Below are 25,289 nucleotides of genomic sequence, written 5' to 3'. Positions count from 1 at the left end.
CATCTAACTCCACAAAAACAAAAAAACCTTAACTTTTTATTTGAGAATTTCTCTGTGCCATACCTATTTAACAGTGGTTATTTTGGGAACAAAGAAGTGATAGTACACTACTCACACCCTACCTATAATCTCAAACCAGCCTGAAGTTTTTGTTAAAACAGTAAGCAATAGAGTAATTACTGCTGACATTTAAACTGACATCCTTAGGCTTCAGAGTCAATGACACCTTTACACAAACGGGGCCATTTCACACCTCTCAGAATTTGCTATGTCAGTGTAGCTGCACTTACATAAGATAGGATTTGCTCAGGTTCAGAGGTTTGCTTCGCAGTGAAAGCTATAATTACTTAATGAAATCTTAAATTCTGCAGTAGCTGAGGAGGCCAGCTGCGAAATGCTGGCAAGGCATGACACTACCCAGTGGTGCATCCCAGAATCTCGGGGATGGGCAGAGTCAGCACAGAAAGGTCCTTATCAAGCAAAGAAAATGCAAAGCTAACCCAGCAGTATCATTCTGAGTTACACCGTTAGCTCAAGGGGACTAGGGGAAGACACTGATGGGCATGGTATAAGAACCTGAACAGAAATTAACCAGAAATTAAGCGGCGACAGTGGGGGAGACTGTAACACACTCCCTCATCCGACACATAGCCTCAGCCCCCTCTCCCACAACATTTAACTATGTTCAGCACCCCGCCCATAACCAATTACCCCCATAACACATAGTTACTACCCCACAGCCTCCCACTCCAATCCCCACCAAACCAGCACCTCACCTCCTCTCACCGCCCCCCTAACCTTTAGCGGACCCGCCCCCGCGTTCCAACCTCGAACGCTCGCTACCCTCCCCCACCGCCCATAGGCCCGCGGCCGCGTCACTCACCGGATACAATGTAACAACTAGGGGAGGAAGGGGCGGGCAAGAAAAAAGGCAACATCGGAGCGGGCGGGAGAGGAGGGGGCCGAGCCCAGCGCCCGCCCAGGGGAGGGGGAGGCACCTACCTGCCCGCTCGCGGACCCCGGGGCAGGCCGGTGGGTGGGGGGAGGCCCCTTTCCCCCCAGCGCCCACTCCGCAGGGAGCCGCGGCCCCCCGCCCAGCGCGGCTCCGTCCCCGCGCTCCGCCCCCCTCCGCCCCCGCGCTCCGCAGCCATTTTCGTGGCCACCTTGGCTACCAAAGGGGCTGACTCACCTCGGCGCTGCGGGCTCGGGGGCCCCGCCTCGGCGTAGGGGGGCCCGCTCTGCCCGGGGGCCCCCGGCTCGCTGCCCCCTCCCTCCCCGCCGGCCCGGCCAGCCCGGCTCGCTAGTCCCAGGCGAGGACGGGTCCCGTGGCCGGGCCGGGCTCGGCGGCGGCGGCTCCCTCCCTCCCGGCCGTGACCACCATCTTATTAGCACAGGAAATGACATGGAGAACGGAAGAGAGGGGCGTTCGGGGGCCGAGCCCGGGGACCCCCCGAACCGGGGGAGGGAGGCGCAGCCGCCCGGGCCCGGGGATCTCCCAGTGCCCCTGCGCTCCCCCCTTCCCTCCGAATAGCCGCCCAGCCGGGAGCCCAGAACCTCATTGCCACCCCCTCCTGATCCGGCACTTTCAGCAGAAAAGCAGCAGGAATGGGCACGAAAACTGGAAAAAGGAGGAGGACTTGAAAAGGGTTAAAAGCAACTTTGGGGAAAGAAAAAAAATTGCAAAGCCAAGTTGCTGGGCTTTTCTCTGGCTTCTTTCTGTGCCCCTCGGGCTCCACATTTCATTTACTCCCTGGGTCTCTGCTGTCGCCTGCTGCCTTGCAAACTCATCCCACTTTTGACTTCTAAAAAATATTCACAGTCACATGTGACTTTTGGGGAGGAGGTGTCTTAGATCAATGACTATTTGAAATAAAGTTTGCAGAAAAAGATAAACATTCTCTCCCCCATTCATTACACTTTATTGTTCTACGTGCTGATCCTGCAAAACCTTATAAGAGATGCCTGTAACTTTCTGCACTGTGAGTGCTTATTGAAGTTATTGGGACTATTTGAGTGCATACAATTAAGCTTGTGTTCTCGGAGGACTGAGGCCATTGATTTTAAAACTGGATCTCTTTACATGTGTAAAGTTATTTACATGCAAAGGCATTTGCATAGTTGGGTCCTGTTTAGTGCTATTGAAGGAAAGTTGGTGGAAATTCCATCACTCTGGACATTCTTAAAGAAAAACAGACAAAACACTAGGAAATATCCCTTAGGGCAGCATATGCTGACTGGCAGGGGAGCTGTCAAGCCAGCCATTTGGAAGAAGGTGATTTTAAGTGTCTAATTGAAACATGAAAATCCTTTGTCACCCAAAGGAAGTACTTTTTTTAATGGCCTCAAGGTGAATCCAAAAGTGAGGAATCTTCCTCCAAGTAGCAAAACTCAGCAAGTCGGGGACATGTACATATATTCCCTCACTAATTCCCATGATTCTTTGGAATCTTCTTCAGCTTGGAAAAAATAACTTTGCAGTGAAATTGCAATGCATAGCTGCTATTCAAAGCTGATAAAAAAAAAAAAGATTTGAAGTGTTATATGGCCAGGAGCTCTGTGTACAAATTAAGGACAATATGACAAAGGAAAGAGAACTAGGCATAATTTAATAATCACATGAAGCATATTTTGTCAATAAAATAAACATTCCCGCTAAAGCCATCTGTAGACATTAAATTTTAAACTAAACAATGTAGACTGCCTGGCTGCTATGCCAAGTGGGACATAGTGAGGATGAAGGGAAGGATAGATGACTAGTTTTCCAATTCCTGGTTTGACCACAGGCTTGTATGTGAACAGGGCTATGATGACAATATAAACACTGGCGTACCTCCCTTTTTGCTGTCCTGATAAATGAGATTCTTTTCCGTTATGGAATATCCCCAGATGTGTGTTGGAAAAAGGATGAGCTGAGTTGAGAAACAAAGAAAGTGTATGGGGAAAAAAGGGAATAAAGAAGTGCACTCTGACAAAAATAACAACCCAATCTGTACCCTCTGCACCTCACTGATTTCAGTGGGAATTTACGGTGTGCATGGTTGGTAGAATCAGGCCCCAATATGTTGCTCAAATGTAAAAAAAAATCAGCTGTCTGGCAATATAATCTGGAGGTGATCAACTGAGGTCCAAAAGGAGCTTAATTTACAAAATGAGGCCCCTGTGGATCAAATTGCTACACTGAAGTCCAAATGTAGATCACTTTGTGGTCTCTCCGATTGTGGGTATGCTTTGTGCTCCCCATTTCCAGCCATTCAAGAATATGCTCCTACATAGAGGATAATTCTGCTCTATAGTTTTATCCCTAACTTCTGATGACAATTAAATAACTTTAAGGCAGTTGAATAAATAAGCATGGGAAAGAAATACCACGAGCTATCAGCACCTTCAGACTCTTCAGAAATATATCAGATCCCAGTGTAGGCTGCCTCTGGTTTGCAATTTCTGTTTATGTGTTGAGGGATGTATGTGTGAATACAATTTGCATCATATGCAATATTGGGCTTGTAAAGATGATTAACAAACAGCACAGGGAGCTGCACTTGATGACTTCTTGAGGTTCCTTCCAGCCCTACATTTCTATGATTTATTACATAAGCTGAAAGGAAAAAGTAATAATGAAAAACTTCCCCTAAGATATGGAATTCATAAAGACAGCTGCTAAATGGCACTGCCCATTTTTGTGCTTCTTGTCTCATTGCCACTTGCCCTTTCCCTCTGTGTTCCCTGTTCAGATTGTAAAATCCTTGTGACAGAGATCTTTCCTGTCTAGAAAATAATCATAATAATAATCATTATAGGAGGAATCCAGTGGAAATTTGAGCAACACCTGCAAAAAGCCTCCCCTCCCTGCTGAAGAGAAAGTCCCCTCTTCCAATCCATTTCCCCCTCACTTATTACTAAGCCATGGTAATTTGTTTAAAATGATTCCCTAGGCAGTCTTCCTGACCATCTCCATGGGTTCCCTAGTGTTCTGAAGTGCTGCACTATACCTCTAAGTGTCATTGTTTCTCCTGTGCTCTCAGAAAAGCTTTGCAAACAGCCCTCATTCAGGTCCAGGTAGCTAGAGTTGGCAAAGACCTTGCAGTATTAGATTATCAACTGCATTGCCCTACGGGAGCAGGACAGTCTCCCAGCAGAGGATGTATTAGATATTAAATACATTAAATATTTTACTGAAATATTAAATATTTTACTGGAACTTAGCTTTGGGGCTGCAGGAGAAAACAGTTTGCACACTGAAGTAAACAAAGAAGAACCTAATAACAATTATGTTTGAACAGCTTTCAGGGCCCAACAGTGGGAGATGGCAAGTACCCTCAGCTCTCAATGAAGTCTGGGTTAAGGGCACTCAGTACCTCCCAAAAGCTATGCATCACCTTGAAGGCCCAAACTTTCAGAACACAAAGGAATAGATCGTATTTTCACTGAAGTCAGTGTGATCTCTGTGTATATAAAGAGACTAGTCTTGCTCCCACTGAAATCAATAGTAGAATTTCCATTGACTTGAATGAAACCAGGTTCAGATATAAAGTTAACCTGCACTGATCCTTGGCTAGCATGCCAATTATATGCACTATTGAGGGTAAATGAGGTTGTTCTCCCTTTAACAGCATTACCTGGGAGAACTGAAATAATTCAGGGTGCTGGTTATGGCTGAGAGGTTTTTCACTTCTAGGTTACCAGCGTTAATCAGGTACTAGACTGATATTTACTGATAGTCATTACCATTTTGATGGCTTGTGTGAAATAAGTTGGGGTCAGAGGCGGAGTGGGGGGTCTCAGCATATGTCCACACTATGGATACTATGCTGGTGTAATGTCCAACAGAAGGGATTTTTCTGTCAGTGCAAGATCACCACCTCCCTGAACGTGGATAGCTATGTTGACAGAAGCCCTCTTCCATGGATATAGCTCTTGAGGGTTATTTCAGCATAACTACATCAGTCAGGGTGTGTTCTTTCACACACCTGACCAATGCGGATATAACTTTTCCGTGTAGTGTAGATCCAAGTGGATATTCGTCCAGAGCACATGCTTACACATTAACCCCATTGGTTGCTGCATTCACAAACAAGGCAAAGACAGAATGACTTCCTGGAGGCTGAATCACCTTTCTCTCACAGTGGTCTCTTCAGCTTATGGATGGGGAAGAAATTGTATCATTATTACCCAGCCTATATCCATTCTGGGTAGAAAGAGAAGATTAAAATCTTCACCACTATCAAATTGGCACTATTCACCAGCATGAAATTTACTAACAATTACGTCTCTGTGACTCTGACTTCCAGAAATAGTGAAGTATCCGATGAAGTGAGCTGTAGCTCACGAAAGCTTATGCTCAAATAAATTGGTTAGTCTCTAAGGTGCCACAAGTACTCCTTTTCTTCTAACAACAAGAAAGTCCACCAAAACTTCATTTAAGGCATTTCTTTTCTGCCTGGGAGATCTGTGGAGGAGGAAGAAAGAACCAAAAATGTACAGTTTTCTCTTTGACAATCTGATAGGATTCCCACTACGAAATTGTAAGAATGGACCATCTCAGCATGAAGGAAAGAAAAATATAACAGGCACTTACTAGCTGAAAAAGAAAGAAACACATCCAGAAGCTACTAGTTTCAACCGGCTACAAAAGGGCAGGTTGCTGCTTGACTCTGCTATATTTAAAAGGCCAGATTCAAAAAGACATTCTGGGAAAAAGTTCTTAGAAAAGGGCAACAAAGTGTTAGAGACTGGAGGTCTTCTTCTTATTTTATAATAGGACTGGTGAGGGCCTTCTATACAGTAATACTGTAACTCTGGTCTATCTCCATTACTGAGTGTCTTTCTTTGTAAATGAGAGATGAATTATAACCCTTTAAAATTATACATTAGTAGCTTCTATGTGAGGGTCTTAAAGAGTTTTACAGATGCCAGGAGATAGGCATCCAGACAGCTAGAGGGAGGAAGCAATACCCATGGCCAGAGGCAGAAATGTAGGCACCTAGGGAACTTTTATTGCAAAAATTTGGTCTCTGAGTGAGTTTAGACGCCTACGGTTTCAGTGGCAGCCAACTGCGGGTTTTGTAGATTGCAACGAAGCCTGAAACTGGGATTTAGGTGTCTGAATCTGGGGTTTAGGTCGATGCCTAAATAGCTTTGTGGATCTGGGCTAAAGTGATCTGCTCATAGTCAAATCTAAATCCTGGCTTTTACTCACTTCTGGACTGGATGAGGTATGTGATTGTCATATAAAAATAGGTGCATACTCTTCTTAAAATACCAAGAGTAGAGAATCCAAGCTGTTCTTGTATAAGAAGTTTCATCCCAGAACTTCTTTTTAAGGTCTTCAAAGTTAGCCACTAAGCTCTGAGGTGGTTATGCTTATAATCACAACTACTTCAATACTAAGATGCCTCAGGCAGTTTGTTTCTAGAAATCTGTAATATGTCAGGTGGAGACATATAGCCAAAGCCAAGCCAGTTCTCAATATATCATTTTATTCTGGAGTGTGTTTTGTACTCAAGAAATGTTAATACAATACACACTCAGTTCAGACACAGATTAAAAACAACAGATACTTTTATGCAGAGAGATTAATTTAACAGCATGTATCAGGCTAGAGAGCTGGAACGTTCTCTAAGCAGAAGAAACCGGTTTTGGAAGGTTTTCACAGACAACTCTAATCATACAGTGCTCTACAAAGGGTATTAAATTACAAGCATTAAATCATGAGCACGTGATATCAAAATCTCAGAACTGTCTCTTCTAAATTAGAGACATGTAGGTCAAATTTAGCTCCAAATTTAGGTTTTGTTTAAAACAAACAAATCTACAACCAATAAATATGCTTTAATGCATTTTGAAAATCCGAGCAGAAATAGATTTTTGAAGTAAATAAATGTTCTCCTGTAATGTTTGCAATCCAAACAGCTCCACATTGCACTACTGCATAAGAGTCTGAAGTGATACTGACTAGAAGCTAATTATAAACAACCAGGAAACTGGCTATTCTAATCTCATTGTCCACACTGAAAGAAACATAAAAAGTAAACCAGAATAAGTAGAGAAAAGAAAATTGGTTATTTAAAAGTCTTTAATTTTTATTAATCTCAGGTGTTGTTAATGACATAAGTATGTTTTTTTTAACCCAATTGTGTCTTTTTTTGCAGTCTACAATTACAACTCCAATATCAAGAAATAACTATGATGTTGCAGCTTTTTGTTTTTAGTCAAAAAGTAGGACCTAAAAATAATACAAGGGCACACAAATCATGCAGCGTTGTCAGCTCTTGTGAGATTTGATATTTTCCTTAACGCCTCTGATTGCTTTTTGTCTGTCTTAAAAAAGTTTCTAGTCCTGATGGTTGCAGAGAAAAACTTGAAAATATGAACTAAGTGTACCTTAAAGACTCAGAAACCAGAAGATACATGAAAAGAACTCACATTCTATTAATTTTTAAAAAGTGATGATTTTAAAGCCAGTTTAATAATGTTTTGGAGTGTGACTCCTGATCTTTGAACTCGTGTGGTTGGCAGTACTTTGTCTTATACTTAGATTGGGAGCCCTTTGGGCCAGGGACTGTCATTTTGTTCTGTGTACAGCACAAGGACAGTGGGCTCCTGGGCACTATAGCAATACAAATGACTTGTTATTATTAATTATTATTATATTGTTTATTGAGGGAATTTTTAAACATGCCTACTGACTTCTTTAGAAGCATGACCACTTAGGAGCCTGCTTGTATAATCCCTTACTCAAGATGGTATGTACCTATTTGTACAAATAGTTCCATTCATTTACCTGCTTATAATATGACTAACTCCGGGAGTAAAAGTTGCACAGGGCCTTAAATATTAAACAGCTCCTGAAGTTTCTTGTGTTGTTGCCGCCTAGAGCTAGTACTGCATTCTCTGCCTGTATCTTAAAACAAAAACAAAACAAAACAAAAAAGCATGCTCAGAGGAGGAAGAGGTAAAGCAATTTGAATTTTTTTTTCAAATGAAAGGTATTGTGGTTGAAAAATGGTCCTTTAAATTGAACGATTTAATTTTACACAAAAAAGTGCTTTTAAAAATAATTGTTACTGGAAATATTGAAAATGTTTGTTTACCAAAAACTAGGTGTTTGGTCAATGACAAATTCTGATAATGTTTTCAATAGCCATTTTAATAACATTTTTTGAAAATATAATTGAAAAACTCATGAAAAGTTTTGAAAAAAAGAAAAATATGTTCATTTTTAATACTTGAGCACGAAAAAAAAAGTCAACATTTTTGACATATTTCACACAAATAGTTTTTCATTTGCCAATCAGTTCCAGGGAGAAGGGGTACTGCTTTAGAGTGCGTGGTAGATTCAGTAAAGGGTCCCCATACTTGCATATGTTTTGTGTTTCTTTTTAAAGTGGCAACACCAGTTGAAGTCGAGACTTGTCTGAACATATTTTGTCTGATGTTTTTACAAATAACCCCTAGAATCAGAGCAAAAATGTTTTTTTCAGTTTACTTTGTGCATTTGATAGCACATTATGTATACCTAGTTTTGCTGTTTCCTCTGTATAGTCTGTCGGACAATTTCCTCTGTTCATCTAGGTCTTTTATCATAGCGACAAGAAGTAAGTAAATGTGGTCACAAAACCACAGAGATTTGCAGGTGCAGGACTATTTTAGACTCTTTTTAAAACTGAGTAGATTTCAAACTGACTGTGCCCTTTTAACTGTATGAGGTTCTCTAGCATTTAAACTTCCCATATTTCGTTGAACTACAGAGGCCCTATCCGCATTAGAGTTCAAACTGTGGCCCCTATCTTGCAAACAGATCCAAGCGGGTGAATCTCCATTCAAGTCAACGGGGATCAGTGCAGACATAAGAGTCTATCTGTTCAGACCCAGTTGCAAGTTCAGGGCTCAAAGTAACCAGAACTTTGTCCTTGATTAAACATGGCTTGCGTAAGCCAACTCTAGGACACCCTGGGTCTATAGCACAGTTTATCCCTGCCTAGTCCACTGGCCAGGAATGGGTCTAGCAAGAACCATGTTAACATAAGGATCTGGCCTAAGAGTGTGAATTCTTGCATAGATAATCCCTTTATCACTCCAGGTATGTAAGGCTATGTCCCTTAGAAGCAATTGTTCTTCAAGCTGCCAGGAGAAAAAGGCACCAGTGGACAGATAGTTCTTCCTCAGGGTTTTGGATGGATCATGTCATTCCTCTTCCCTGCAAGAGAGACTCAAGCCTCAGCATTCAGACCTGATTTGAAACACTCTAAAGCTGGGGTACGATTGGTCCTGGGGGATTGATTTAGGTCTATCTCTGCCTCAGATCTGACCATCTGGCATGAGACCTCTCTTTATCTTGCAATTTTTAATAAGCATGTTTTTTGTTTCTGTGTTATCAAGCTCCCACTTCCTCTCCAGGTGTGTCTGTGTATGACTGGGTTATTGTGCATGTTGTGATCAAGTGTTGTACGTTTCTCATTTCACCAAGGATCTCACTGTAGCTTTCCTTAGATGTGCCCATGCTGGGCAGGGGGCATGTTTTAAATAAGGTCTCTTGGGAAGGTTCATCTTTGTTTAAATTCAAAATGTTTGCAGGAATCAAACTGAACATAGGCAGAATTCCAGGCACTCCAATGGGATGTAATGATTCCTTCTCCTCATGGACATTTGTGTTATTACAGTTTACACTGATGGCATGCAAAGAAGGTGCCAGCATGCAAAACAGAGGGGAATGGCACGCAAAGAGTGTTCCTAGAAAGCAGCTTTGTGGGTATGGGTAGGGCTTAGAGAAAAGCATGGGGGGCAAAGGGAGGCCTAAATCAGTCCAAGGGGGCGAGAGGTCAATTCTTGGACAAGTATCCATTGACTTTTAAAGTCTCAGTTGCAAGGCCCTTTGCCCGTCTCCAGGATGTTTTCTTATGAGGAATAATAATTCTCGCTGTTTGAGGCTTATGTATTCTCCTCTCATTTGTCTGGCTTTTTGCATGTCTCCCGGTTTGTGAAGGAAGCACTGCACTGATTGATGGGAAGAGGACGGGACAACCTAACAAGTTTTTACTATCTCTAGTTTCTAGACCTATTCATAATCCAATGCATGCTTTTGTTTATTTGGAGAGCCAATGGGTTAACCTGACAAGCATCTCACCTCCACATGCCATTAACACACATGGGAATCCCAGGAGCCTTTCACAAACAGAAGCATTTGGCACAGAGAACTGTGCCAAAGAAGCTGCTCTAACATGTCAGTCTTCTGTATTGTCCCATGCTCAGCACAGTGTTGGAGCTTAAATAAATAACAGGAACGGTTTGGGTTTTTTGGTTCAAAATATGGACACAATTGTCTCTAACTTCTGCCTTTGTGTGTCGGTGACAGAACTGTGCAGAGAAAAAATCTGATTCTCTGGCAGCATTTTGGGTGTGTGGCTCTTCTGCTGTACTGCAGGGCGCTTTATCTCTAGCACATACTTATTATGATATGTAAGAAACATATTATACTACCAAATAACTTAGACACAACCTCCCTCCCCCGACCTTCAGAAATTTGCTGACTTGAAACATTTAATAGAACAGGAATCTCTGTCAGATTTTAAATATTTCCTGTTTGGATTATTGTTTGTTTGTAGCTAGGGTTGTGAATCATCATATTTAGATGTACTTTTTCTCTCCTACGCTCTTCATCCTCAATCTTGTTTCACGTATATTTTCTGGACATATGTTTTGATTATTTAAGGACCTGATAAGAGGGAAAATCTACTGATTTCTTGTAGAATGCTCTCGGTCTTTAAAATTTGATGTCTTTGCAGTGTCAAAAACTGCTTTTAACATTGAAAAAGCATGAATAAGTAAAACAACATCGTTAGAACAATTAGTTAGCCACTGTTTATGCAAGACCTAGATTGAAATTAGTTTTGTGCTGTTGCAGTGGGAGCAGAACTTTGTTAGCAATTCCCTTTGCACTACTTTGTTTCCATCGCTACAGATAGAAAAGCATAAAGGAAGAAGTGAAATTTTAGAAGCCAAGTTCACTCACTGTATGTACCATTAAGAACACAGATTAAATTGCAAACAACCAGAGTCACGTTTGCCAAATGGAAAAGGACTAGTCTTTAAAAAGCACATCAAAACACGTCAAAGCACTAATACAATCAGGCTATGGCATCAAGAAGATGACATTCAGTAAAGACGAGTGTAACATACTATACTTAGGAAGGAAAAATCATATGCACAGCAACAAACAGGTAGACAGTAACGCTGCTAAAAGCTTCTGGGGGTTCTAGTGGCTCTTAAATTGAATATGAATCAACAATATCATTCTGCGGTTTATTAACAGGAGTGCTATATGTAAGACACAGGAAGTAATTGTCCTGCTTTACCCTGCTGAAGCCTCAGCTGGAAAGATGAACTAAGAAAGATGGGGACAAACTGGAGAGAGTCCAGAGGAGAGCCACAAAATGATCAAAGGTTTAGAAAACATGAGCTATGAGGAAAGGTTAAAAAAACTGGGCATGTTTAGTCCTGAGAATTAAAGACTGAGAGGGAACCTGATGGCAGTCTTCCAGTATGCGAAGGGCTGTTAAGGATGGTGATCAATTGTTCTCCATGTCCACTGAAGGCAGAAGGAGTAATGGACTTAATCTGCAGCAAGGGAGATTTAGGTTAGACATTAGGAAAAACTTTCTAACGATAAGGCTAATTAGACTCTGAACTAGGCTTCTAAGAGAGGCTGCAGAACCCCTCTCAACACATGCCAGGAATAGTCTAGGAGATGTATTTGTCCTGCCTCAGCACAGAGGCCTGGACTAGATGACCTCCTGAGGTCCCTTCCAGCCCTACATCTTTATGATTCTATGATTTATCTACCTCAGCACTTAGTTGGTGCTCCATCACTGTAGTGTCTGAGCATACTCCTCCCACAACTAGTTACACCTTCTTTTGTACAGATGATTAAGCAGCAGATATGATCACTGATGAATTATAAATCCTTCCAAGTGGCCAGACCGAGCAGGGAGCTCTCTCTGCTCTATTCAACAGGCTAAATTCAGTTTACTGTATGTCAAGGAAGGTATCAAGTTGAGGATGGGAGGGGAGGAGCCATCAGAGAGAGGAGTTTGGAGAAATGTAGAAGGGCTAGGACAGATTACAGAAGGGAGAGAAGCCTGGGAGGGGGAAAGGCAGGGTGTAGCACAGGGTTGGACAAAATTTTTGGCCTGAGGGCCACATCTGGGTGGGGAAATTGCATGCAGGGCCATGAATGTAGGGCTGGGGCAGGAGGTTGGGGTGCGGGAGGGAGTGTGGGGTATGGGAGGGGGTCCGGTGTGCAGGAAGGGGCTCAGGGCAAGGGTTTGGGGCAGAGAAGGGGTGCAGAGTGTACGAGGGGGCTCAGGGAAGGGGGTTGGGGTGCAGGAGGGGGTGCGGAGTGTGAGAGAGGGCTCAGGGCAGGGGGTTGGGGTGCAGGAGGGACCTCAGGTGCAGGAGGGGTGCGGGGTGCAGGAGGGGGCTCTGGGCAGGGGGTTGGGGTGTGGAGTACAGGACTGGTTTGGGGTGTGGGCTCCAGCCTGGTGCCGCTTACCTGGAGTGGCTCTGGAGTGGCAGTGGCTCACACTGGGGCCAGGGCAGGCTCCCTGCCTGCCCTGGCTTTGCGCTGCTCCCAGAAGTGGCCAGCACCACGTCCCTGTGGTCTCTGGGGTAGGGGGGTGGCAGAGGGCTCCGTGTGCTGCACTCAACCTGCGGGTACCTCCCCCAAAGCTCCCATTGGCCGTGGTTCCCCATTCACGGCCAGTGGGAGCTACGGGGGGCTGTGCCTGCAGGCGAGGGCAGCGCACAGAGCCCTCTGCCCCCTCCCAACCCCAAGGGCCTCAGGGACGTGGTGCCAGACACTTCTGGGAGCAGCGTGGGGCTTGCGGCCTCACAGGGGTCGCAATCCTGTGGGCTGGATCCAAAGCCCTAACGGGCTGGATCCAAAGCCCTGGTGTAGAATGAAAAGACACAATAGAGGGGAATGAAGAGGGCATTGGGTGCTGTTGGGGAACAAAGTAACACAAAACCAGGTGAAGAAAACCTGACTAGCCACTTTTCACTGAGTTTTAATGGATACCAACACAAACTCTGAGTAATCCATGAATATGTGAACCAGAAACCTACATCTGTTTTCAGTTGTGGCAACCATATAATTGAAATTGGCTACATCTGTAATGATTTGATATTGTTATGTTTGACATATAGAGGCTATAAAACAAGATCGTTTGTCTTTCTAAAAAATGTGCTCTCATTCTACCAGTTCCCGCGCTCTATGCAGGAACTGCATGATGAAACTCTACGGCCTGCATTATGCAGGAGGTCAGACTAGATGATCATAAATGATCCCTTCTAGCTTTACAATCTAAGAATACATACTGTATTTCATCAAATGCTTATGGGCAAAGCATGGCAATGATGTCTTTCCCTTGTCCATACTATTTTAAATGGCCCTTTGTGATGCATTAGGAGTAAAGGACCCCTGTCCACTGGAGTATAGACCCATGATACACTTTGCTTTCTCACAGTCTTGAATGAACATTTATGACCTGGTAGCATCTGGAACATTGTCATTGCACTGTTTCTCCACCAAGGGGCATAGGAGGCCTTTGGTTGAAAATAACTATGCCACACCATTTTCATAGCTCCATTGATTCTTTGTAGTGCTGTTTCTTGAGTTCAAAGGAGTACCCAGTTCTAGGTGACTGTGAGCAGCTTGGATCAAATAAATACCCACTATTGTCTAGACAACCCCTCCTCCCCATTTGGCCTAAAAACTGCTTTTAGATTTGGAGTAGATGAAAAAAGATAAATGTCCAATTTTCATTGTTGTTAATACAAACTTAGCCTTCATCGATGCTTGTGATGGTTTCACATGTTATATTTCTACAACTGTGCACCGTGCAATGTAATTTCACAAACACCCCCAGCACTAAAGTAACATCTGATTCTATCCCAATTCTCATTTCACTTTACACACCATGGGCTGATTTCTGTTTGACACCTGGAAACAGCCACAGTCCCTCTCAAACAGGCAAGTAGATCCACTGCTAAAGCCATGATATGGTGTGTCCATATTCTGGACAAGACCAGTCCCATATGCAGTCTTCTTCTGTACTCTAAGGGGTAGATCTTTCAGTGGTGTTACATCAGGGATGAATTTAGTCCAAGAGGTACAGGGGCCATTACCAGAAAATTATATGCATGTGCAAGCTACCAGCTGACCACTTAGAAAAGCAGCACGATCCCCTCTGTGATGTATGTAGTGGAGGACCTGCAAAATGGTCTCTCCTTGAGATTCTCTAGGAGACAGAATTAGGCCAGAAAGTTTCTTCTCAGCATTCGTGCTGCTGGCTGCAGGTTTCTTGGTAGGTGGCTGTTTATATCACTGCTGGAATTTGGGCCTCTGTGCAAGAATCACTGTGTCCTCTGGGGGAGCTTCACATCAGGGGAATAGGGAGAAGAACACAAGGCCCTGGGAAAATTCTGATCCAATATAGGGTCTAAGAGTTTGTACTCCCTAAGGAAGGGAACCAGCAAACATTGTGGGAAAGGAACAGCTGAATTGCACAAAACCTAGGAAACTTCATCTGTAGTCTGGCTTATTTTTCAAACAAGATGCACTATTCCCTGCAAACTGCAGAGAACAAAGTTTTGGCATGAATGACAGCTATTTAGCTAAGTGCTCAATGGGGCAGAGCGAATTCTGCCCTGCTCTTGGCATGACTGGGCCTTTTCCTAACTGGCTCCTCTGTACCACATATTGCTTCCCAGAACAGAAGCAAAACAGACTCTGAGAAAGGAGGAAGAGTTCCTGAAGGTTATTTCTATGACCATAGCACCATTGTGCCAGGAGCTATACAAACACCTAGTGAGAAACAGTCCCTGCTCCAAAGAGCTTACCACTTAAACAGACATGACAGACAAAGGGTGGAGGGGAAAGAGGCACAGAGTGGTGATGGGATTTGCCCATGGTTACACAGCAGGCCAGTGGCAGAGTTGGGACGTTTTCCTGAGTCCAAATCTCGTGCCCCAGCCATTAGACCAGTGGTGCCCAAACTTTTGAGGATCGTACTCCCCCTTGCCCCTGTTTGCATGCCCCCCCAAGCTTGGAGCGGGGCCGCAGCTCCAGGAGGGACGCAGCCAGTGGTAAGGGGTCCGAGGCTGGGTCTGGGTCTACGGCTGGGAGCGGGGCCGCAGCCAGGGGCTGAGGCTGGGGTGGGGGCAGAGCCACAGCCGGGCTGTGGTGGGGGCCAACAGTTGGGCCTGCAACCAGGTGAGGCTCCTCTCCCTGCCTTGCCCCCAGCCTCAGCCCTGGGCTGGGAATTGAACTGCGGCCAGCGGTGCAGCTGGGGGCTGGCATGGGGCTGTCAGTGTAGCCGTGGCAAGGCTGGAGACAGGACCAGGAGCTGGGCACTCGGTTTGAGGCAGGACCAGAGCAGAGCTGGGGGCAGGGAGGAGCTGGGTGGTGCTCCCTCGGACCTTGCTAAGCGCTCTTCCCCCCTCCCCCCCTGCCGGACGTTCAGCATGCCTCAGACTTTGTGGGACCTCTGGACTAGACCACACTGCCTGCCTTGATGAATGGCTCCTGCTATAAACTTCATCTGCCCTTTCTCATGACAAGGAAGGGGTTTCCTCATTTCACCCTTCTCTCTGTCCCACACAAACTTGCCATCCCACTGTTATGTTCCCAGCCACAAAAGTAAAACCTGCACTTTCAGTCTAAAATGACTTATTTTAGCTGAAGAACGCAAGAAAGAACAAATGCTAAGTCTCCAGGACAGAAAGCACAGTGTATGTGTCTGGGTCCTCAGTTATGTGTTTAACCCTGAGTGCCTCTCAGGATTAAATATATGCGCTGTCTCTGCACTCAGGCAGAGTTCTTAGAAAAAGATACAATATGTAGCTGTGAAACCTGTGGTGTATCTTCTTCTTCCTTGTGCTAGTCCCATGAAATGGGTCTGGTATACAAGTCTTACTCCCTCTAAAGAGCGCTGTTCAATTCCATACCCTCCCCTCACTCGGCATGCTGGCACGTCTTTCTTTATGAATTCCCACCACTACTTCTTGGGTCAGCCTCTCTGTCTTTTCCTTCAGTCTTAATCTGTTGGATTCTCTTACTCACATAGTTATCATGACTGTGCTTTACATGACCAAACCATCTTAGCCTGCAAACCTTTGGTTTTTCATTGATGGGTGTTACTTTGAGCATGTCTTTATGTGGTGGGGTGGCTGCCCCACCCAGGGAGGAAGGGTTAAGCAGGCCCGAGGGAGCCTGCACAGAACGCTCCAGTTAGAGGAGGGCTCACTAAGCAAGCCAATTGGGAGGTGGCTCGTTGCAGCGGCCGATCAGGGCCAGCAGAGGCCATATTTAAAGGGCTGCTCAACAGAGCAGAGGGCAGTCTCTCCCTGGCCTGCTAGGAAGAAGAACTGGCTGGCTGGCTAGGAGCACCATGGCCAGACCAGTGCAGGGCAGGATAGTAGAGCAGAAGGAGCTTCTGGCTGACCGCTGCCAGACTGAAGCCCTGGAGGAAGGGCAGATAAGGTGCGAGGGCTGCCCCCATATGCCCAGAGGGAAGTGGCCAACACAGACTGCAGTTTTCCCCTGGTGACTGTAGCAGACCGCTGAGGTGAGTGGCTGGACTGTAGACTGCCAGTTCCTCCGAAAGTGGGGGAGATAGTGGAGCGGGGCACCGCTGAAGGGCTGTGCCCAGAAGAGGATGCTGCGGTACGGGGAGCGACACAGGTCACAGAATGGTGGAGACAGCAAAGCGAGAGTAATGCTGAGTGAGACACCACTGGAGGAGGATGCTGTGCAGAAGGACTTGAGCTAATTCCAGAATGACCAGCAGGAGGCACCACGATGATGAGTCTCACTGTGTTACACTTTAACATACGTATGTTATGCCTCATGTGGTCTTTCTTGTTTACAACACTCATCCACTCACTCTGCCATAGTTGGTCACGGGTCTGGTTGAAAAAGGAGGAGGGTTGGCATCAGGTTTGCAGCTGGTCATAAAAATTTGCCATAAACTGAATTGAGTCCTCAAGTGAAGTAACATACTTTGTGGGTACTGTTAAAATTCTTTCTAATTACTGAAATCAGCATTGCTGAATCACATGAAACTGAAGTGAAGAACTCTGGGATGAACACCACTTTTTGTGTATGCATGTGTGGCAATCTCTTACTATGATGTCCTATCAGAAACTATTGATTCTGTCCTCAATCCAGCTGTAATAATTTAATGAAATGGCTCCACCTGCTAAATGACATAGTCATCTGTGGGGATACTGAATACATTCTGTCCTCTTCCCTCAGTCATCCAGCACTTGGCCACTGGATTATGAGACAACTTGACATTCAGGTGCCTACTGATCCAACTGTTGAAATGGCTTTAATCAAAAGCCTACTGAACTGTGGCCCCATGTGTGATTTACCAAAGCAATTGCTGAGTGATGAGATCCAGTGCACAGAGGGGTTATGGTGACAGAGTGGGGGTCATATCTGAATGAACTTCATCTCCCCACATATCAAACTGATTGTCACAGTTACTTAAGTGAGACACCTTCCTAACTTTGCCAGAGTTTTTTTTTCAAGGACCTGGATTTTTGTTGCTCACTGAAATTGGTTATTCTGGGCATTTATGTTGTCTAAGGCTCAGTAACTGCTTCCATGTAATCTTTCCATCAAAAGCTGGCAAAGATTTTCCCTGAGACCATTTGTCTCTGCCTGGAGAGCTGATGTAATGCTTAGATAACCCATGGCCAGGTGAGAGATGGAAAACTTCATTCAAAGGAAAAGCTGCATACAAAGCTTGACAAGAGCAAGAATCAAAAGCATCTAAACAAGGAAAGCAAAGATTCTCTTTTCATAGTAACTCACACGGAATACTTAACCTGCATCCCTCTCTGGTGTCTGAAAAATACTGTGATCTCATCAATCATAGAATCATAGAATATAAGGGTTGGAAGGGACCCCAGAAGGTCATCTAGTCCAACCCCCTGCTCGAAGCAGGACCAATTCCCAGTTAAATCATCCCAGCCAGGGCTTTGTCAAGCCTGACCTTAAAAACCTCTAAGGAAGTAGATTCTACCACCTCCCTAGGTAACGCATTCCAGTGTTTCACCACCCTCTTAGTGAAAAAGTTTTTCCTAATATCCAATCTAAACCTCCCCCACTGCAGCTTGAGACCATTACTCCTCATTCTGTCATCTGATACCATTGAGAACAGTCTAGAGCCATCCTCTTTGGAACCCCCTTTCAGGTAGTTGAAAGCAGCTATCAAATCCCCCCTCATTCTTCTCTTCTGCAGGCTAAACAATCCCAGCTCCCTCAGCCTCTCCTCATAACTCATGTGTTCCAGACCCCTAATCATTTTTGTTGCCCTTCGCTGGACTCTCTCCAATTTATCCACATCCTTCTTGAAGTGTGGGGCCCAAAACTGGACACAGTACTCCAGATGAGGCCTCACTAATGTCGAATAGAGGGGAACGATCACGTCCCTCGATCTGCTCGCTATGCCCCTACTTATACATCCCAAAATGCCATTGGCCTTCTTGGCAACAAGGGCACACTGCTGACTCATATCCAGCTTCTCGTCCACTGTCACCCCTAGGTCCTTTTCCGCAGAACTGCTGCCTAGCCATTCGGTCCCTAGTCTGTAGCTGTGCATTGGGTTCTTCCGTCCTAAGTGCAGGACCCTGCACTTATCCTTATTGAACCTCATCAGATTTCTTTTGGCCCAATCCTCCAATTTGTCTAGGTCCTTCTGTATCCTATCCCTCCCCTCCAGCGTATCTACCACTCCTCCCAGTTTAGTATCATCCGCAAATTTGCTGAGAGTGCAATCCACACCATCCTCCAGATCATTTATGAAGATATTGAACAAAACCGGCCCCAGGACCGACCCTTGGGGCACTCCACTTGATACCGGCTGCCAACTAGACATGGAGCCATTGATAACTACCCATTGAGCCCGACAATCTAGCCAGCTTTCTACCCACCTTGTAGTGCATTCATCCAGCCCATACTTCCTTAACTTGCTGACAAGAATACTGTGGGAGACCGTGTCAAAAGCTTTGCTAAAGTCAAGAAACAATACATCCACTGCTTTCCCTTCATCCACAGAACCAGTAATCTCATCATAGAAGGCGATTAGATTAGTCAGGCATGACCTTCCCTTGGTGAATCCATGCTGGCTGTTCCTGATCACTTTCCTCTCATGCAAGTGCTTCAGGATTGATTATTTGAGGACCTGCTCCATGATTTTTCCAGGGACTGAAGTGAGGCTGACTGGCCTGTAGTTCCCAGGATCCTCCTTCTTCCCTTTTTTAAAGATTGGCACTACATTAGCCTTTTTCCAGTCATCCGGGACTTCCCCGGTTCGCCACGAGTTTTAATGGCCAATGGCTCTGCAATCACAGCCGCCAGTTCCTTCAGCACTCTCGGATGCAACTCGTCCGGCCCCATGGACTTGTGCACGTCCAGCTTTTCTAAATAGTCCCTAACCACCTCTATCTCCACAGAGGGCTGTCCATCAAGATCACCACTTTTGTTACTGATGTGTATGTGAGCATATTTATGTACATCTACAGTACACGCAGCCTTTTCAAGTGACAAGGAGCTCTCAACAAATTGATGTGGTTACCCAGAAAGGGCTTTTCACCGCATGGTGGAATAATGAAAGTAGGGCCCTTTTCTTTTTCATGACTAAATAGATGCGCTAGTTGGCTAATTTGTTGCAGCTCTTGTGGAGGGTCTTGTGGAGGAACTTGAATGAAGAGAGGGGAGGGAGGGTTGTGGATCAGGTCCAGGAAGGTATTCCAGGCAGAAGATGTGGATGGAAGAAAGCTTGAGGACAGATGTTCAGGGGAGAAGGGAACAAATGGGACACAAAGGCTGGAGTTAGTGGAGGACCTGAGACAAGTAAGTGTGATGGGGAAAAGGTAGAAATACTAAGGCCTTGTCTACACTACAGATTTTTGTCAACAAAAGTTAGTTCGACACTCAAAGTGCTATAATAAAAATCAGTATTGCATGTTCACACTAGGTCCCTCTGTCGGCAGAGCACATCCACAGTTGGGGCACTATCATCAACAGTGTGAGCAATGCATTGAGGGTACCTATCCCACAGTCCAGCTTGACACCTTCTGTCGCTAAGTCTTGTGGGAAGGCAGAGCGAATTACAACATATCTTGGGCCCAGGCTCAGTGTCCCATGATGCATTGCTTTCTGTCCCAGCATTCCATGAGCTTCCAGCTTTCTTTCACGGTATTTTTCAACGGCCCTTGCTTGCTGGGCACCACGGCATCTTTGTGAGAAGGGATGGATCCCGCACTGTTCTCCTATGCTCTGATAACTGTAATGAAGACCTCGCGAATGGCAGTGCAGTTAATCATGAAGTTCCTAACTGAAGAAGACTGCCAGTTGCCTGACATGATGTGTGATATAGACAGGAGCAACTTTAGATTGCCTTTGGCATTCACAGAACAGCTGCAGATGGTGGACCATCGCTTTTGGGCCCGGGAAACAAGCACTGATCATATAATCATGCAAGTCTGGGATGATGAGCGGTGGCTACAGAACTTTCAGACGCAGAAAGCCACCTTCCTGGGCCTGTGTGCAGAGCTGCCCCAGCACTACAACACAAGGACACCAGAATGAGAGCGGCCCTATTGGTAGAGAATCGTGTGACAATTGCTGTGTGGAAGCTCGTGACTCCAGACTGCCACTGGTTGGTCGTGAATCAATTTGGAGTTGGGAAGTTGACCTTTGGGGCTGCATTAATGCAAGTGTGCAGGGCAATTAATCGCATCCTGCTACAAAGGACCATAACTCTGGGAAATGTGCATGAAACAGAGGATGTCTTTGAAGAAATGGGTTTCCTTAACTGTGGAGGGGCGATAGATGGTACACACATTCTAATTTTGGCATCAGACCACTTTGCGATGGAGTACCATCGATATGAAGGGTTACTTCTCCATGGTGTTGCAGGTGCTTGTGGATCACCATGGGCATTTCACTGACATCAACGTGGGGTGGTCGGGGAAGATGCATGACACACGCATCTTTAGGAACACTGGCCTGTATAGAAAGCTACAAGCAGGAACTTTCTTTCCAGACCAGAAGATTACAGTGGGGGGTGTTGGATTGCTATGGGCATTTCTGGGAGACCCGGTGTATCCCTTACAGCCCTGGCTCATGAAACCTTACACAGGAAACCTGGACAGCAGTAAGGAGAGGTTCAATAACAGGCTGAGTAGGTGCTGGATGACAGTTGAATATGCCTTTGGCAGATTAAAAGCGTGCTGGCAATGCCTTGATGGCAGGTTATACCTCAGCCGCATGTTGTATGTTGCATAGTCTTTGTGAAGGTAAGGGTGAAAGGTTTGCTCAGGGGTGGAGAGTTGAGGCAGACTGCTTGGCTGCTGATTTTGAGCATCCAGATACCAGGGCTATCAGAGGGGCCCTGAGGTGGGCAATTCAAATCAGGGAGGCTTTGAGGCAATACTTTGAAAATGAGACCCAGTAACGTATATCTCTGTGAATGGTGCTGTGATGTTACATTACATATAGTTTTCCTAGGAAGCAATGGCGAAATTTTGGGCCTTACATTCCAGTAAGAAAATGATTAAACTGCCTATGTATATATTGGTAGTGCCTGCTATTTCAATTTATAGGAAACAAATAAAGATGAGTTACTGTTCAAAAACTTTGCTTTTATTGCACAAGAAACCACTCCCACACCCACAAAGCTGCTTGGTGGGAAAGGAGGTACCAGGGAAGGGCAGACTTTCAGAGCTGTGTGTAGGTCCAGCTGTCATTTTGAAAGTTGTCCGAGGGGATGGAGTAGTCCCAGAAAGGACGGTGCGGGCAGAGTTTTTTGGGATGAGACACCAAAAAGAGTTCTGAATGTGCTGCAGGGGAGGGCGGGCATGCATCTGCTCCGTCTGCAGCATTATTAAGGATTTTACCATCTGCGTTTGCTCCTCCATGACTTTAATCATCCACTCAGTAGCGCCCTTAACAAACTCCTGATTTTCTTTTCTGCCTGCCTTTTGACTTCCCTCCACTCCTAGTGTGCCCTTTTCTCTGCATTGGAGAAGTGCAGTACCTCCCAGAACATGTCATCTTTGCTCCATCTTGGGCACTTTCTTATCTGGCGGAGATGCTTGGCCGGTGTGTGTGGGGTGTTCCTCAAGGCCACATCTGCCAAAGGAGAAGGAACAATGCACAGAAGCATGATTGTTAAATACACGCACAGCATTTAAACATTTCCGTAAAATACACCTATGGTAATATAACAATCACTTTCTCACTGAGCTTTGGCAAGCACACATCTCAGTGAACACCCAAAACATGGTGAGTGTTGGCTGGGGAGGAGTGCTCTACATGGGGAAAAGAGCATTCAGCAAGGATTGCGGTGCAGCTGACTCGGGAAAAAATTCTAAAATTCTCCCACACTTTTCCACAGACGGGGGTCATTGTAGCAGATATCTCACTGCTGAGGGTAAGTAGGGAAGCGAGGGTACATCTGCATCTACTACTTGTGGCTTCTGCCATGGTCCCTATGCTGTTCACCTGTGTGCTGCTTTGGATCCTGCACAAATGATTGCTGAATGGCGCAGGAAAGTTTCTTACAATGGGGGAAGGAACAAAGCTGCTCTGCCAAGGAACCTTCGGCAGAGGATTACCGATTACCTGCAGGAAACTTTTTTCCAGAGATCTCTCTGGAGGATTCCTGAGAGATCTTGTTGTGCATCCACACCCAGTTCCGCCGTACTGATTAGCTGCACAGGCAAATGTCCAGCACACAGAAACACAGCCAGCCTTGTAATTTCTATACCCTGAACCCACCTCTGCACTACACAAACCACAGCCACTTACCAGGCATTTCCCCTCCTGCTTCTTGCTTGCCAGAGAGCAAATGCTGAGACTGGCTAAACACCTCCGGAGTAGCGAACAGTTCCTGGCTGCCTGTCCCACCGGGTGACCTCTCTGGGAGCTCCACATAGTCTAACTCCACCTTTTCATCAATGACTTCATCCTCAGAATTAAGTCCTCTTTCCGCCGCATCCAGGCCCGCCGAAGTATCCATGGGGCTCTTGGCAGTGGAAGTAGTGTCGCCACCAAGGATAGCGTCCAGCTCTTTCTAGAACTGACAGGTCTTAGATGCAGCACCAGAGTGACTGTTTGCCTCCCTTGCCTTATGGTACGCCTGCCTCAGCTCCTTTATCTTCGCTCTGCACTGCAGTGTGCCCCGATCATAGCCCTTTTTGCACAAGCCTTGAGAAATCTGCCCGTAGGTATCAAAATTCCTACAGCTCAAGCACAGCTGGGACTGCACAGCCTCCTCTCCCCATATCCTGAGCAGATCCAGCAGCTCCGCAGTGGTCCAAGTGGGAGAGCATTTGCTGCGATAAGCCACCATGGGAGGATGCAATGAGACCTCTCCATGCCGAGCCAACAGGAAATGGAATTTCAAAAATTCCTGGAGCTTCTAAGGGGGAGGGGTGGATGGTTGTTTACCTGGCTGCAGAGCAGTGGAGTTCAAACTGCTGATCAGAGTGGTCAGGATGGGCATTGTGGGACACCTCCTGGAGGCCAATTAAAGTGATTAAAATCAAGCGTGGTGTCTACATTGGCACTTTGTTGACAAATTTTGCGCAAAAAGCCTTATGTCTCTCGTCACGGTGGTTTTATTTTGTCACCCAAACTGGGCATTTTTGCCACCAAAAGTTGCATCGCAGTCGTGTATGCATCCACTGTTTTTGTTGACAAAAGCTGCCTTTTGTCGACAAAACTCTGTAGTGTAGACAAGGCCTAAGGGAGAGTGCCTTGACAACCTGCCAATTTCAGAAGCCAGAATAAGCCCAAACCTGGAAGTGTGGATATGAAAGTAAACTTTTCATAGTTCCCCCGGTATTTGGATATAGGTTTTTGGTCAATCAATTTCTAGCCAATAGGGACTATGGATTTTAACTTGCACTGTTTAGCTTTTTCCGAGATAATGAAAAACTGAAGCCCAACCAGTCAGCATACAATTCAAAGGTTAACAGTTACCATTATGATCCACATTTGTAATCTCATCAAATAACATTATCAGCTTTGTTTGACATCTATGTTTTATGAAAGCATGCTGATTGGTATGAATTATGTTACCATCCTTGAGTTCTTTATTGACTTCATCCTGTATTAGCTGTTCCTTTTATTTTGCTCAGGATTGATGTCAGGCTAATCGGCCTATAATTGCCTAAGTCACCCCATTTATACTTTGAAAGTATTAGCCAGTATTATACTTTCAGTCTTCTGGGACTTCCCACGTTGTCCAAGATATATTTAAAAAAATTCCTCAAACAACTCTTAAAACTTTTTGAGCATTATCTGGACTTGCTGATTTTAAAAATATTTAATTTTATTAGACGCTGCTTAACATCCTCCTTAATTAATATTTTAATGGAAAGTATTTCATCATCACATGATATTTGTATAGAACAGAAATATTTATTGAACGCTTTTGCCTTTTCTGCATCATTATCAACAATTTTACCATCTCCATCTAATAATGGACCTGTAATGTGTTTAGGTTTCCTTTTGTTCTTGATATATTTTAAAAAATTCAGTGTATTTTCCTTAACCCTGTCCGCTTTCTTCCATTTTTGCTCAGTTTGCTCTCTCAAAGAGGAATGAAGAGACAGTGAAATAATGAACCTGTCATTTTGCGTTTTTGGTGGATGAGTCAAAAGTGCCATCTTCCTAGGCCAGGGACTCCAGAACTCATCTGACTTTGCTGCACATAGAGAAAGTGGCAGCAGCCCCAGTAGCTTTATGGTAATACAGAATGCGATGCTGGGTTGTGGGTAGCAGCTCCAGCGACTTTAGGGGTTCATTTAGTATATAGTGAGAATATATCTAAAATGTTGTTTTATGTTTTAAAATGTTCACTGCACACCACTGTGCACTGGTGTGTCACTGCATGGCACTGTGTCACTTCATCTCCATACATCACTGTGCCTCCACATGTCACTACACATTCCTATAAATGTGTGATTGCATGTTACTGCAATCCCTCCTTATGCAGCTGTTTGTCACTCTACCCCCGTCTAATTTCATATCTTCAGGGTTTGTAAAAAGGTCACTTGTTAGCATGCTTTTGTATTCTACCATCCACAGGGACAGGAGAGCAGGCAGACTTTATAGAGAGGTGGTGCAGTGGTGGGGGTTGGCTCTCCGTCCTGGTGTTTCTATAAGAATGCCAGGACAGGCATCAGCAAAAGAAATCCTGTAGCGGTATGTC

At 45.1% G+C, this 25,289-nt stretch overlaps 1 protein-coding gene across 3 annotated transcripts in view; it reads right to left on the bottom strand.

Annotated features, from left to right (window-relative positions):
* PRDM11 (PR/SET domain 11) overlaps positions 1–1,548 on the bottom strand; it is a 60,783-nt gene extending 59,235 nt beyond the window's left edge. For all 3 annotated transcript variants that reach the window (XM_048853404.2, XM_048853408.2, XM_048853409.2), the window contains exon 1: positions 1,190–1,548. The gene's annotated coding sequence lies outside the window, so the exon portion shown is untranslated. The remainder of the gene's footprint in view (positions 1–1,189) is intronic.
* Between the last annotated feature and the right edge of the window lie 23,741 nt (positions 1,549–25,289).

Source organism: Caretta caretta, chromosome 6, assembly GCF_965140235.1.
Source record: "Caretta caretta isolate rCarCar2 chromosome 6, rCarCar1.hap1, whole genome shotgun sequence".
In the NCBI taxonomy this organism is placed as follows: Eukaryota; Metazoa; Chordata; order Testudines; family Cheloniidae; genus Caretta; species Caretta caretta.
The sequence above is the reverse complement of the archived record's forward strand: the minus strand, read 5'-3'. Positions and strand labels throughout refer to the sequence as shown.